The following is a 10013-nucleotide window of genomic DNA, read 5'->3' as shown; positions in this document are numbered from 1 at the left end:
TCAACACCAAGCGTGCAGTGAATACAGAATGCGTGTTCTGAGGAAAGGACCTAACGCAAATGGTTAGCAGTGCCTACTACACCGATGAGGTAGCATTGAGCATCTGAACTTTAAAGTATATTTGCTTGTTTGTTTTAGAAGGTGAGCATTTTCTGAGGATGTGCTAGAATTAATTTTGATTCGTTTGCGGTGAATTATAAAAAAGAAACAGTTAGTTAGTTAGTTAGTTAGTTAGTTAGTTAGTTAGTTAGTTAGTTAGTTAGTTAGTTAGTTAGTTAGTTAGTTAGTTAGTTAGTTAGTTAGTTAGTTAGTTAGTTAGTTAGTTAGTTAGTTAGTTAGTTAGTTAGTTAGTTAGTTAGTTAGTTAGTTAGTTAGTTAGTTAGTTAGTTAGTTAGTTAGTTAGTTAGTTAGTTAGTTAGTTAAGCGCTCGTCCTGTTTTCAAGCCTTTCACATTGTCGCTTTGCAGTTAGCTGTCAGCACTTTGCCTGTAAAGCGTGCACAGCAGCATAAATACCTGTATTGTGGCGAAGGTAAAAAAAATACATTGGCTTTCGCAAGTTTTTGAGTTTAATTCATCATCATCAGCAGCCTGTCTACGCCCACTGCAGGGCAAAGGCCTCTCCCATGTTCCGCCAATCCACCCGGTCCTGTGCTTTCTGTTGCCACGTTATACCTGCAAACTTCTTAATCTCATCTATCCACCTAATTTTCTGTCTTCCCCTCACGCGTTTGCCCTCTCTTGGAATCCAGTCAGTTACCCTTAATGACCACCGGTTATCCTGCCGACGTGCTACGTGGCCGGCCCATATCCATTTCTTCCTCTTAATTTCAACTATGATATCCTTAACCCCCGTTTGTTCCCTGACCCACTCTGCTCTCTTCCTGTCTCTTAAGGTTACACCTATCATTTTCCTTTCCATCGCTCTCTGCGTCGTCCTCAATTTAAGTTGAACCCTCTTTGTAAGTCTCCAGGTTTCTGCTCCGTAGGTAAGTACCGGTAAGATGCAGCTGTTATATACCTTCCTCTTGAGAGATAGTGGTAGACTACTATTCATGATTTGATAATGCTTGCCGAATGAGCCCCATCCCATCCTTATTCTTCTAGTTATTTCACTCTCATGGTTCCGCTCCGCGGTTACTAGCTGTCCTAAGTAGACGTACTCCTTTACAACTTCCAGCGTCTCACCACCTATCGCGAAGCGCTGTTCTCTGCCAAGATTGTTCCACATTACTTTAGTTTTATGCATATTAATTTTCAGACCTACTCTTCTACTTTCCGTATCCAGTTCAGTAATCATGAGCTGTAATTCGTCTCCCGCGTTACTCATCAATGCAATGTCATCAGCGAAGCGCAGGTTATTGAGATACTCTCCATTAACTCTTATCCCTAATTCTTCCCAATCTAGGGCCCTGAAAACCTCCTGTAAACACGCGGTGAATAGCATTGGAGAGATCGTGTCTCCCTGCCGTACGCCCTTCTTTATTGGGATTCTGTCGCTTTCTTTATGAAGGACTATAGTGGCTGTGGATGCGCTGTAGATTTCTTCCATTATGTTTATATAGGCTTCGTCGATGCCCTGATTCCGCAGTGCTTGCATGACTGCTGATGTCTCCACCGAATCAAATGCCTTCTCGTAATCTATGAAGGCTATGTATAGGGGTTGGTTGTATTCCGCGCATTTCTCTATCACCTGATTGATAGTATGAATATGGTCTATTGTTGAGAAGCCTGTACGAAATCCTGCCTGGTCCCTTGGTTGATTAAACTCTAATGTCGTATTAATTCTGTTAGCAATTACTTTTGTGAATAGCTTGTAGACAACGGACAGTAAGCTGATGGGCCTGTAATTTTTCAGGTCCTTGACGTCCCCTTTCTTATGGATCAAGATGATGTTGGCATTCTTCCAAGATTCTGGTATCCTCCCTGTCGAGAGACACTTCGTATACAGGGTGGCCAGTTTCTCTAACATAATCTCTCCACCGTCTTTCAACAAGTCTGATGTTACCTGATCCTCACCAGCGGCTTTGCCTCTTTGCATTCCCTTTAGGGCTTTCTTTACTTCTCCTGTTAATACTGGTGGGATGTCAGATTCCTCTGGGATATTACTGCTTCTTACGTTATCATCCTGACTGTCTCGGCTGCTGTACAGATCTCTGTAGAACTCTTCCGCTATCTCAACTATTCTATCCATATTGGTTGTGACCTTGCCATCCTTGTCCCTTAACGCATACATCTGATTTTTGCCTATGCACAGTTTTGTCTTCGTAGCTTTGAGGCTTCTTCCGTTCTTTAGAGCATGCTCAATTCTCTCCATATTATACTTTCTTATGTCGGCTACTTTACGCCTATTGATCAACTTCGAAAGCTCCGCCAGCTCTATTTTGTCTGTTGCCTTTGAGGCTTTCATAGCTTGACGTTTCTTAATGAGGTTTTTCGTCTCTTGGGATAGCTTACCAGTGTCCTGTCTAACGACTGTACCCCCGACTTCCACTGCACACTCCTTAATGATACTAGTCAGATTATCATTCATTGCGTCAATGCTAAGGTCGGTTTCCTCGGTTAAAGCCGCGTACCTATTCTGAAGTGAAACTCTGAATTCCTGTACTTTCCCTCGCAGAGCTAGTTCATTAATCGGCTTCTTGCGTATCAGTTTCTGCCGTTCCTTCCTCACGTCTAGTTGAATTCTAGATCTTACCATTCTATGGTCACTGCATCGGATCTTGTTAACTACTTCTACATCCTGTATAATGCCCGGGTGGTCGCACATTATGAAGTCTATTTCATTCTTAGTTTCGCCATTAGGACTCCTCCACGTCCACTTACGAGTAGTCCGTTTTCTGTAGAAGGTGTTCAAGATCCGTAAATTATTGCGTTCTGCGAACTCTACTAGTAACTCCCCTCTGGCATTTCTAGAGCCGATGCCATATTCCCCAACTGCATGATCTCCAGCCTGCTTCTTGCCTACTTTTGCATTAAAGTCGCCCATCAGTACAGTATACTGTGTCTTTACCTTACTCATTGCTGATTCTACGTCTTCGTAGAAGCGTTCAACCAGTTGATCATCATGGCTGGATGTAGGCGCATAGGCCTGTATCACCTTCATCCTGTACCTCTTATTAAACTTAATCACGATACATAACACCCTCTCATTAATGCTATAGTATTCCTCTATATTGCCAGCTATATTTTTATGAATAAGGAACCCCACTCCTAGTTCTCTTCTGTCAGCTAAGCCACGATAGCATAGGACGTGTCCGTTCTTCAGCACTGTATAAGCCTCCTGTGGCCTCCTAACCTCACTGAGCCCTATTACATCCCATTTAACACCCTCTAATTCCTCGAATAGTACAGCTAGACTCGCCTCACTAGATAAAGTTCTAGCGTTATATGTAGCCAAGTTCAGATTCCAATGACGGCCTGTCCGGACCCAGAGATTCTTAGCACCCTCTGCTGCGTCGCAGGTCTGACCGCCGCCTTGGTCAGTTGCTTCGCAGCCGCTGGGGACTGAGGGCCGAGGGTTAATTGGTGTATTCATATGGGAGGTAGTGGCCAAGTACTACACCAGGGTGGCCAATCCTGCTCTGGTGAGGGAGTGCATTGCTGGCTGTGGTCGCCAGTGAGGCTGCACCCCAGGCCTTTTTACACAATTCCATCATCACGCGGATTTTTTTTTTTTTTTTTTTAATCCGGTTGGGAATTGTCCGGCACCGGGATTCGAACCACGGACCTCTTGCATGCGAAGCTGATGTTCTACCCACTACGCCATCGCTGCAGTTTAATTAGAGTATGTCTAATGACTGTTTTATGTCATTGATACCTCTGAAGACTACCTTTAGCTAAGCTTTGAATCATTTCCAGCGCCTAAGCGAAATAGGAAGCAAACATGCACTCACGGAAAGAAAAAGGGACAGTAAGAACGCTACAGCAGCGTTCTTAAATTCGGGCATAACTAATTAGCGCGAAAGGACAAGGTGAAGAAAACAGACGGGACGCGGCGCTTCCTGTCTGTTTCCTTGACCTTGTCCTTTTTGCGCTAATTAGTTACGTCCGAAGTCAATTCGCACCAACTAGCCCAACTAGCATATCTAAGGCAGAGTTCTTACTGTCCCTTTTTATTTTCGAGCCTGCATATTTTTTTTTCCCATTTTGCTTAAGCGCTGAAAATGCATCATGGTTCAGTATTCCAGCTAGTCCATCAAAATGCTTTAAGTACCTTTGGCTCGCGTGTAGTTTCTTCAGCCGCACTGAGCGGTCAGGTATCGTAACGCACTCCCTGAAACCCGCCGTCAGTGCCTCGGTAGACTCGCAGGCTTACACTTGCCCACGGTGTAAGAATACCGTGCACTTGCCTGCGACACCCTAAAAAGCCTCAAAGTGGTACATTTCAAGTTTGTTTGGTTTGAAGGTCGACCCGTCTGGGGTGCATGTGTGGCGATATCGAGGACGACTGATGTACTCAGCAGCAGACACAGATATTAGATGCGAAGCATCTTATGGCGGAGTTCAATCCGGTGGTGGTGTGCGGCGTGACCACTTGCGCATGCGCAAACCGCCTCCCTACACCTCCTCTCCCCCTTTCCCCTCTCCACTCCCATTTCATATTTCCCCCTCTCCACACCTCATCTCACCTTTCCCTCTCCGCTCCCCCTTTCCCCTTTCTCCTTCCCCTCCCCCTTCTGAAACGCGGGCTCGACATGCCGGAACGCTGCTTCGCATCCCCTCATGGTCCCCTTTAGCGGGAGATGGTGTGATTTTTGCTTGTAAAATAAAAGAGCTAGTATTTACTAATAAAGATGGCAAGAACGATTCCGCAAAGGAATGAAGAAAATATGCGGGATACGAACTATAACAGGATATACAAAAGCATTAAAATAAACACCACGCGAGAGATTAGGAAAGGAAATAAAAGGATGAGCTGAAAAGAAAAGATTAGGTGTTTTTAAAATATTACAGCACTCGTTATCTGCACCACGTGTGGATTAGTCGAACATGCCTAATAAGCTACCGTGCGGCGCAGCGCACGCTCTAATAGGGCGCAGTAACACAAATAAACTAGAAAGAGAATTAAAAGTTCCCTACGGACCAGTCTATCAGTCAGTGCTTGCGTAGAGGAGTTGACGCCGTGTCGCAGGAAGTTCTTGGCCATTTCGATAGAAGACGTGGGGCCTGACATCGCAGATCGCTGTATTCGCGGCTGGGGACGCTCCGCTCCTGTCGACTACGCGTGCTCGCGACACCACCGACCGCACAGGTTACTAGTCAAACTTCAAGTGCTCGGGCAGTCGAAATTTCTTCGTTGCCCCTGTGATGACATCCGTCGATCTCTCATTCAAGCCTCCCCTCGCAAAACGTTACACCTCGTTAGGAATTTCAGTCCAATGGCTCTGGTGTCAGTGACGTACAGAGTGATTAGTGAAAGAAAACTAACTCGAAAATTAGGTGCGCTCTTTCGGATACGATGCACGACTAATTTAAGAACAAGACTGTCTGTCGTACGCTCCTTTCTACACCGCAACATCTCTCGCTCGACAGCAGGGCGCGCGGGAATTCTAGTCAGTCGTGACAGGCACATTTATTTACGCCAGCCTTTAATTTCAATATTCTACACTATTGTGTAAAGCCATTTCTAAATTAACCAAACATTATGAATGCATTTTGTATAACAAGACACATAAGTTTGGCGCCCTAGTGCGAGTTTTTAAGGCGATGACTATTGCACTGACTCATAGATAGCCGACATGCCGATGCGATAGCCAGAACTCAACCTTGGCGCATTGTGTGCGCCGGCTTAGTTTAATGAAGTGTATGGGCAATATCGCAGTCGGTGTTATTGAAGATATTCAGCGAACGCGAACGTGCAGCTTATGTTCGATAGGGGGTGTCAAAGTTTCTCATTTGTATTCGCTGTTTTTTTAGAAACATTGCGTTTATAAACTCTTATTATGTTAATGATAGATAGACATGGACATCGCTAAAGTGCATCTTTCACTCAATGAAATGGCTACGATTGGTCGCAGCTGATCGCAATAACCTGTCAGCTTTTCGCCTTCCTGGTAATAGTGGCGCCTTTGTATCAAGGAATGGCTCTTGAGTTCAGCCCCAGAGAACTTCTCGCGCTGAGAAACTTGGACCTGTAGGATGGAAAGACGGGTTTGTATGGAAGTTTTGCGGAGCGTGTGTGACTGATCCGGGAATCAAGTTTTACAATTGGTGCACCGAAACTTCCTTGCATACCCAAACGCACTCCCTGCTTGCGCTCTTTTACACTTGTTTTGCGTGCATTTGTACGCCCGGCTGTTTGTACCCCAAAAATTTGGATTCACAACATCTCCGTAATCTAATACAAATTACTTTCAACTCGTTTGCGACTAGAAAAAAGAAAGGAAAAAAAAAAGAAGGTTAGCCGACGGCTTTTTGCCTGTAAAGCGTGCACCACAGCATAGGAACTTGTACTGTGGCAAAGCTAGACAAAAAAAAAAAAAAGAAGTTGATATTTGAAAATCTTTTGGTTCAATGAGACTATGTATTACGAGTCTTTTAAGTCATTGATACCTCTGAAAATACAATTAAGAATTATTTTCTCCAATTTTCACCAGCATGACTTTGGCGAAGCTTTATTGAGAACTGCAAATGATGTCGCCTGTAGGCACTTGAAATGATGTAACACGTTGTAAACGCACTGGGATATGACTAACACTAGGTAAACACTCTTTCATCTAATAATATTGTTACGGGGAGAACAAGGCGTTGAAGGTTATATTTACAAGGTATATACAGAGGACAAAGCCAGGCATACAAGATGGAGCCAAGTCCGCGCGGAATCAGGGAACGTCGTCCTCTTTCATCACGTCTCCCTCTTCATCTTCGGTAGCGCTTCGTAGCATCACCCCCGGCGGCGAAGGCACCGACCCGGTGCTTGATTGGTCCGAGTGATACCGCTTGAGTCGAGTGACGTGAACAATTTCAGGGGGTCGCGCTATGGTAGTGTCCAGAGGTTTGACTTCGTACGTGACGTCGGTGACTTGGCGCAAGACATGGTACGGACCAGAGTACGGAGAAGTCAGCTTCTCGCACAGGCCAACTCGCCGTGACGGCGTCAAAAGAAGGACAATGTCACCAGGATTGAAGTGGATATCGCGGTGGCGGGCGTCGTAGATGCGTCGTTGTTTGTCCTGCGAAGTGCTAAGACGAAGACGGGCAACCTTGCGTGCCTCTGCAGCTCTAGCGATGGCATCACGAGCGTACTCTGATGTCGTATGAAGAACGGGAGGAAGGAGCGTGTCGAAAGGCAGCGTGGGTTCTCGTCCGTAGAGGAGAAAAAATGGAGAGAAACCTGCGGTATCATGCCGAGACGTGTTGTAGGCAAACGTTACGAACGCCAGAGCTTCGTCCCAGTCACGATGATCTGGAGAAACATACATGGCGAGCATGTCTGTTATAGTTCTGTTCAGCCGCTCAGTTAGGCCGTTGGTCTGAGGGTGATATGCTGTGGTGAACTTGTGTTTTGTAGCACAAGAGTGCAAGATGTCTTGGACTACCTTGGATAGAAAGTATCGACCCCGGTCTGTAATGAGCTGTCGAGGAGCGCCGTGACGAAGGATGACGTCTTCGAGAAGAAAGTCAGCGACGTCGGTGGCGCAACTGGTAGGGATAGCCCGTGTGATCGCGTACCGAGTGCTGTAATCTGTGGCAACAGCTATCCACTTGTTTCCACTGATGGATAGAGGAAAAGGGCCGAGGAGGTCAAGACCAACCCTGTAAAATGGTTCGGTTGGTATCTTGATGGGTTGAAGGCGCCCTGCTGGAAGGGTGGCTGGTGTTTTGCGGTGCTGACAAGGCTTGCACGAAACAACGTAATGGCGAACGGAGCGATAAATACCCGGCCAAAAGAAGCGACGTCGAGCATGGTCACAGGTCCTTGAGACGCCCAGATGACCAGCGGTTGGAATGTCATGCAACTGTGCGAGTACAGTCTGACGCATATGTGTGGGTATAACCAACCAGCAGCAGGTCAGGTCCGTCAGGATGCATGTTGTGACGATATAAGATGCCATCTTGGAGCACAAACAGACGGAGAGACGGAGGAGTTGTGGGGCCACTCAGCCGGTTAATGATGTCTCTCAAGTGAGGATCACGTCGTTGCTCGTCTCCGATGTTGGCGAACGCTGAAAGTGCCAACACGAATGTAGACTCGCCGCTCTCAGGAGGATCTGGTGGGTCTACTGGATGACGCGACAAGCAATCTGCGTCCTCATGTTGGCGACCCGTCTTATAGACAACGGTGAATGAATATTCTTGCAGCCGTAAGGCCCACCGACCCAGCCGTCCAGTAGGATCCTTTAACGATGAGAGCCAGCATAAGGCATGGTGGTCGGTGACAACGGCGAACGGCCGTCCCTACAAATATGGGCGAAATTTGCCCACCGCCCAGACGAGCGCGAGGCATTCGCGTTCCGTGATCGAATAATTGCGCTCCGCGGGTGACAAAAGACGGCTAGCGTATGCAATGACACGGTTGCTACCATGCTGCTGTTGAGCCAGAACAGCACCAATGCCATGGCCGCTGGCGTCGGTACGCACTTCTGTTGGAGCGGACATATCAAAGTGGCCGAGAATCGGTGGCGACGTGAGGCGCATGGTCAGTTCTGTGAAGGCACTGGCTTGTTCAGGACCCCAGGCAAAAGTCACATCCTTCTTGAGTAGATCCGTGAGAGGGCGCGCAATGTCAGCGAAATTGCGCACAAATCTTCGAAAGTAGGAATACAGGCCTACAAAGCTGCGAACGTCGTTCGCACAGGTCGGCACAGGGAAATCCTTGACTGCGCGAATTTTTTCTGGATCGGGACGAACACCAGAAGAATCGACAAGATGTCCGAGGACAGTAAGTTGCCGGCGGCCGAAGTGGCATTTCGACGAGTTGAGCTGAAGTCCGGCCTTGCGGAACACAGAAAGAATTGTCGAGAGACGCTCGAGGTGTGTCTGAAAAGTCGGCGAAAAGACAATGACGTCATCGAGGTAACATAAGCAGATTGACCACTTAAAACCGTGAAGGAGAGCGTCCATCATTCGTTCAAAGGTAGCTGAGGCATTGCATAACCCGAAGGGCATCACTTTAAAGTGATAAAGGCCATCAGGCGTAACAAATGCGGTCTTTTCACGGTCCATGTCGTCAACTGCAATCTGCCAGTACCCGGAACGAAGGTCAATTGAAGAGAAATACTTCGCACCACTGAGACAGTCAAGGGCGTCATCTATCCGCGGTAAGGGGTACATGTCTTTTTTTGTTACCTTGTTGAGATTTCGGTAATCGACACAGAAGCGCCAGCTGTTGTCCTTCTTCCTGACGAGCACGACAGGGGAAGACCAGGGGCTTGAAGAAGGTTCAGTGATGTCCCGGGCAAGCATCTTGTCGACTTCTTTCTGTATGACTTGGCGCTCAGTATGGGAAACACGATAGGGTCGTCGGTGGATCGGGTTAGCATCGCCGGTGTTGATTCGATGCTTCACAACGGTTGTCTGGCCCAGTGGCCGGTCATTGAGGTCAAAGATGTCCTGGTACGACGCGAGAAGGGCACGAAGGGCGTTCGCATGTTCGGCCGGGAGGTCAGAGGCGATCATTTTCGTCATGCTTTCTGATGAAGTTGGATCCAAATCAGGACTGGTCGGCAATTGTGTATCCCCTGTTAAGGCGGAAATGTGGTAGTCGCAGGCCGGGGCAAGGGTTGCGAGGGAGATACCCTGGGGCGGCACCTGAGGGCATAGTCCAAAATTGACGATAGGGAGACATGCGGCATTGGCGTGAATACGGATGACGGTGTGCGGGAACGTGACATTTTGCGAGCAGAGGACGGTAGCGTTGGGTGACACGACGTAATCTCCGTCGGCCACGGATGGATCGGGAGAGACGTCAATGTACGTAACGGCCAGAGAGGGGACGCGAACGAAATCGGCACAGCACAGCTTGCTAGGCGCAGGATCAGAAGGCTCAACGGCATTAGGTAAGGCGAGTTGG

The sequence above is a fragment of the Rhipicephalus sanguineus genome, unplaced genomic scaffold (genome assembly GCF_013339695.2).
Source record: "Rhipicephalus sanguineus isolate Rsan-2018 unplaced genomic scaffold, BIME_Rsan_1.4 Seq707, whole genome shotgun sequence".
In the NCBI taxonomy this organism is placed as follows: Eukaryota; Metazoa; Arthropoda; class Arachnida; order Ixodida; family Ixodidae; genus Rhipicephalus; species Rhipicephalus sanguineus.
This window is presented reverse-complemented; position numbering follows the sequence as displayed.